The sequence below is a fragment of the Euphorbia lathyris genome, chromosome 10 (genome assembly GCF_963576675.1).
Source record: "Euphorbia lathyris chromosome 10, ddEupLath1.1, whole genome shotgun sequence".
NCBI classification, from domain to species: Eukaryota; Viridiplantae; Streptophyta; class Magnoliopsida; order Malpighiales; family Euphorbiaceae; genus Euphorbia; species Euphorbia lathyris.
In genome coordinates this window covers 43,839,730-43,845,969 of record NC_088919.1, presented here as the reverse complement: position 1 = coordinate 43,845,969, position 6,240 = coordinate 43,839,730, and positions in this window count along the sequence as shown.

Genomic DNA, 6,240 nt, shown 5'->3' with positions numbered 1-6,240 from the left:
TGGGTTTGAAGATCCAAAATTTCCAAACCACGTTTATAAACTTAAAAAGGCCCTGTACGGCCTAAAACAAGCTCCAAGAGCTTGGTATAAGAGGTTGACCAACTTCCTGCTAACCAGGAACTATGTCAGGGGAAAAGCTGACACAACCTTGTTCATTAAGAAAAAGGGAAAACATACCCTACTTGCACAAATATATGTAGATGATATAATATTTGGTGCTACTGACGAATCTTTGTGCAAAGAATTTAGCAAACAGATGCAAACTGAGTTCGAGATGTCCATGATGGGGGAACTCAACTTCTTCCTTGGACTCCAAATCAAGCAAGGTAAGAATGGCATCTTCATAAGTCAGTCCAAGTACACCAAGGAAATGTTAAAGAAATTCAATTTGATGGACTGCAAACCCATATCAACTCCTATGAGTACTGATACTGTCCTATGCAAAGATGAGAAAAGTAAGTCAATAGACACTAAACTCTATCGAGGTATGATAGGTTCGTTACTTTACCTCACAGCTAGTAGACCTGATATACAGTACTCAGTATGTTATTGTGCGAGATATCAAGCTGACCCTAGAGAATCTCATCTAACGGCTGTAAAAAGAATCTTTAGATATTTGCAGAGCTCAATTGATGCAGGTCTATGGTATCCAACTTCAAATGACTTCACACTCATTGGATATACTGATGCTGACTATGGACGAGATAAGCTAGAACGTAAGAGCACTTCAGGAGGATGTCATTTCCTTGGAAGCTGTCTAGTATCTTGGTTCAGCAAGAAGCAATCATCTGTAGCCCTGTCTACAACTGAAGCTGAGTACGTGGCTGCTGGAAGCTGTGTTGCTCAAGTTCTATGGATAAAGCAACAGCTTGAGGATTATGGAGTGAAGACTGAAACAATAGAGATCAAATGTGACAACAAGAGTGCCATTGATCTGTCCAAAAATTCAATCCAACATAGTAGGATGAAGCATGTCAGCATAAGGCATCACTTCATCAGATATCACGTACTAAAAGATGAGATCAAGCTGACCTATGTGCCAACAAATGAACAACTTGCAGATATCTTCACCAAGCCCTTGGCACGTGAACAATTCAACATACTAAGGGAAGCTATCGGTATGTCTAATCCCCTTCAATAATTCTCTAGTAAATGTTGTATGGTTGCCATGCTAGGTGAAAATTTGAACGTTGTGCAAATGCCATGCTGAGTAAAATAAACTACTACTAAGCTTGAAATGTAGAAAAATCACCCCATACTGAGTTGACATTTATGTTGTGTGATTATCCTAAGTAGATACATATACTAAGTTAGGAATTCACCTTGATAAGAACTAGGTTCTCAGTATCACAAACGGTTCATTTTCTAGGAAAACTGCGCTAAAACCTACTTGCACCATTAAATGCCAACACGTGTAAATAAATGGCACCTGGAAAAGGCAAACAATTAAGAAATAACCCATGCGCCGAAAATGTCATAAATGACAGAATCTCTGTCGGTTGAACGCCCCAAGGAAAAACGGCTAGTTCAATTAATAGGGCCGTCTTAGATATATATAAAACGGAAGAATTACTCCTCAAAACTCCTCACAAGTAAATCCTTTAGTATTCAAAATCTCTCTCTCTCTCTCAAAACTTCCCCAAAAATCTCTGAAGATGTCCAACACTCAGAACATCTCCGGTGAAAATCCCGGCAAATTGATCACCGATGAAAGCCCTAAATCTATTCCTCAATCTAACCTAACTCCGAGCAAACGCCGTCAAGCCGACCCAGCAAGCTCCTCAAAACAAAAGAAACCCAAGGCTAGAACCATGGTAAAGGTTCACACGAAAGTCAAAAACCTGGAAGTCCTAAAATGCCACTGGTTCTCTCCCAGCTTCGTTACCGCCGAAAAGCCATTCTGTGAATGGATTGAGAAGAATGAGTGGACAGGCCTCTTCTCTCTCCCCGGAACCACCTATCCTCGGTTGGTTAGGGAATTCTACTCCGGTCTACAGGTTGATAAGGACGATGCTGACTATCTGGAGACGCACGTTAAGGGTCACAAGATTGTAATCACTCCATCTTACTTGGCAACCTTACTCAACTTGCCTAACAAAGGAACCGAGTTTAGAACGACAAAGGAAAAGGTATCAACAGAAAAGCTTGACCAGATGAAGGGATTTTGCAAACCCAAAAATCACAAAGGAGAAATACCCAGCACTAGTATGGGGCAAAACCAGAAGATGGCGCACTACATCTTGACAAACTTCATCTTCTCTAAACTCAACTCAGCTTTGGCTGCCTCCAATTTCGAGCAGTGCTTTATATGGCACATGCTAACCTATTGCCCACTCAATATGCCTGTGTTTTTTGTGGGAGCACTTCAACATGGAGGTAAGAAACTTCGACTAGGTTCTCTAATCACCAAGATCCTTGAAGATCACAAGATTGAGACCATCACTGAGACTAAAAGCTTGGGAACAGAAATAACCGCGGCTCTGCTATTTGGGTTATTGTTCAACCAACCTCTAAAGGGAGCTGAAGATGTTGAGGAAGATGAGGAAGAAAATGATGCTGAACAAGAAATCGAAACTGAGATAGCAGCAGATGATGCTGAGCTAGAAGTTGAACCAGAGGAAGTTACTGCCGAGTCCCCTAAGGCAAAGAAGAAGAGAAAAACTCTTGCCACTTGTGCAAAAGATATTGAAACTATGCCCAGGAAGAAGAGGGCTATGACTAGAGGAAAGAATGTTGATGCTGACCTACCTCAGGTTACACCTAAGTCAGCAGAGAAAAGGAAAGGGCAAGCTGAGCCCGAAGAAGAAAATGAAGAATCCCCAGAACAACCTCTAAAGAAGAAAAGTAGAAATTCTGGGTTGAAAGTTGTTGAAGCTGATCCCATTGATTGGGTTGTGACACACAAATCTCACTGCACTCAGAACATTGGGATTGATCTTGAGAAAACTCCAGTTGAGCAAACTGATGAAGGAGAAGAACAAAGACAGGTTGATACTCAGCTTAATGCTGAAGAAAAAGATCATGCTGAGCCGGATAATATTGAGCAACATCAGGAGGCACATGTTGAACAAGAAGAAGAAGATCATCAAAGAGAGGATCTGAATGTTGAAGCCGAGGTTGAGGATGCAAATGTTCAAACTGACCCTTCACCTCCAAAAACTAATTCCCTCAAAAGACTGAAAAAGAAAGCTGTTAAAACTCCTCTTATTGATCTCTTGGCTGAGTCTCCATCTTTGGAGCAAATTACGGATCCTTCCAATATCCAGTTCGAGTATTTTTCCCACCATGTTGAGTCTCCTCCTAAGGAACCGGAGCAAAATCAAGCCTCTGTTACTCGCACTGAGGAACATGCTAAGACTCCACATAATCCAAATCCTGCCGAGCAAGAGCTCGAAGATCCAGCCACTCAACACGGGGAGAAAACTATGGATCCACCTGTTCAACCTCAACATCTTAGTATTGCACCTCATCAAGAACCAATTACTCAAGCTAGTAAGCAGCCAACTCCACCACCACCCAGCTCCACCTCCATTCCTGCGTCTGAGCCAACTTCCACTGAGCAACATGCATATCTTAGTGCAACTCAGTCTGGCCGTCGAATAATAGAAACGGCTCAATCTCTTCTCAAGGAGTTCACCACTTCTGATGCTGCTAGGTCTGCTCATCCTGAGTCAAAAAATATCTCTGCCATCACTCAACTTCTTACTGAAATTAAGGGACTCAAGGATCTTATCAGTGTTGTGACCACCGTCCAATCACAGCAACCTAAGCAAGATCACATTGCCAAACTGACTGAGCTATTCCTTCTGATGATAAACCACATGAACTCCCTTGAAGGTAAAATCAACAATCTCTCTGCACCTACTCCAGGATATGCAACTTCGGCTAAGTTAGATCACCACTTTGCCAAACTGAGAACAGAACTGCCCAACCTTGGGACAACGGTTGCTCCTGAGTATGCCACATCTGCTGAGTTGCAGGGATGCTTTGCCAAGCTGACTGCTGATCTCACTTGTACACGTGAGCTCATTTCCTCCACTTCTCAATGTACAATTGATCAATTGAGTGAAGCCGTGAGTCTCCTCAATGTCAACAAAGCTCAGATGGTTGTTGACCCCAGCACCAATGATAAACTTTCACAAGGTATTCTGCAGGCCATTCGCTACGATAATGCTCGACGCATCTTCTATGACTCTGCCCTACTGAAGATGTATCATCAATCCTTTGCTCAGATTACCAGCTCCCTTACTTGGCTTAGCAAGTCCCATGAGTGTATTATCAACCTGATCACTGGGTCCATCCCAGTTCCTCGAAACGTTCGAGATGATTGTGTTCCTGTGATAGATGGCTTGAGTGAAAGCACAAAGAGATTACAGCGCTATTCCAATGTTTTATCCTCTGCTACAAGAAATGACACCTTTGTCTATAAACCCGATGCTGGCAAAACGGGGGAGAGAACTCAAGATGGAACTCAACAAAAGACAGGTACATCAGGGAGCAAAGTGACAGGAAAGGGTAAGGCTGTAGAGTGAGAAAAGAAAGGGTAAGGCTTAAGAAGAGAGACTAAGAAGAGAGACTAGTGAATTTTTTTTTTGATTCTATTTTGTGGGCACAAGTATTGTGTATGTGTATTCTGCTATCCAATGAACTGTGTTTTTTCATTCTGTCCAAATGCCATGCACATTAACATAAGCAAATTGAACAAACAAATACTCAGTATACATAATGACGAGTAAATCAAACTGAGTATTCAAATATTTCTAAAAGCTGACCTAGACTCAAAATAAATTAGAACTGAATCTAGTCAGAACACTCATTCTTAGTTTGTCTCAAATAAATTTTGGAAGGTTTAAGAGGTAAATTAACAGATGCAACCCTTACGGGGGAGAAATTTCAGAAATATGAAAAATAAATCAATCATGGGGAATTTCAAAACTGAGTTCCATAATTATGCATTTTTCCAACATTAAAATTGGGGAGTTTGTTGAAACACCTTTCCACAAGATTTTGATTTGACAAAATCATCCATGATAATTAAATTTAAGTGCTTTATTTTAATTGTACTAATCCGTTTGTTCAATGTTGAGTATAAATATAAATAAAGATAAATATAAAAAGTAAGACAGGAAGAAGTCAGCATAGAAGCCTAAAGTATCAAGCTGAGTGGAATCAAACTTAGCATCAAAAAGACAAAGACATAAACGCCCAACAAAGAGAAGCAAAATAAGGCTCAACATAAGAAACCACAACAACAACTGTCTCTCGAAGTTGAGCTGACTAAAATTATACTCAGCTTGGAAATTGCCAATGACAATGATCTACGCAGTAGAAGCTGAGTGATTCTTCAGGACAGCATGAAAAAGTCATTTGCTAAAAGACAATGATTACCGCCCCTCTGTACCAATAATTGAATCCTTGGAAATACGCAGAAGACACATTCCGAGATGTATGGGTCAATGGATTATTGGTAAAGGACAACTGACATAAAAAGACAAGCCTAACGCAAGAAGACAAGTCTGACGTCTGAAGGAAAACAGAGGAAGGGAATGGCTGGAACAGTCTGAAGCTGACCAGAATCTGTCCCTTAAAAGAGCCGTTTTAACATCAACGGTTAAATCATTTCAAAATGATCCAACACAGATTTTCCCTATATAAGGACAATCAAACTTCTTGGATCATCGCCGAATTACAAAAAGAAAAATACAAGAGAGAAAAGATACAAAAGCACTTAGATACAAAAAGAGATCTTACACCCATCTTCTATTCCTTGTGTAAATGCTAGAGTGATTACTTGTAATCTTCTAAAGTGTTCTTTATTTGAAAAGGAACAAGTGTTTATCAATTGTAACATTGAGAGTGTTGTGCTGAGTGTTTGGTTGTAAACATTCAGTGGTAGAGAAATCTAGGTGATGGGTTGTAGCACTTAGTAGGAGTTGAGTAGACGAATAGAGGAAGGTACTCTTGCATATTCAACTGCCTTGTAATTGGTTTGTGCTCTACCTTTAAAGAGCTCAATATTGGATTCTAAAAGCCCAGAGGACTCTGGGGACTAGACGTAGGCGGAGAGGCCGAACCAGGATAAGTGATACTGAGTAATCTCTAAACTCTCTCTCAATATATATATGTGCATGTGTTGTGTGTGAAGTTTACTCAGCATATAAAATTGTTTAAAGTTGACTCTGAGTAATTTCAAGTGCTGAGTTAGAAGCTGACCTCCAAGAGTGTCAATATCTAACTTAC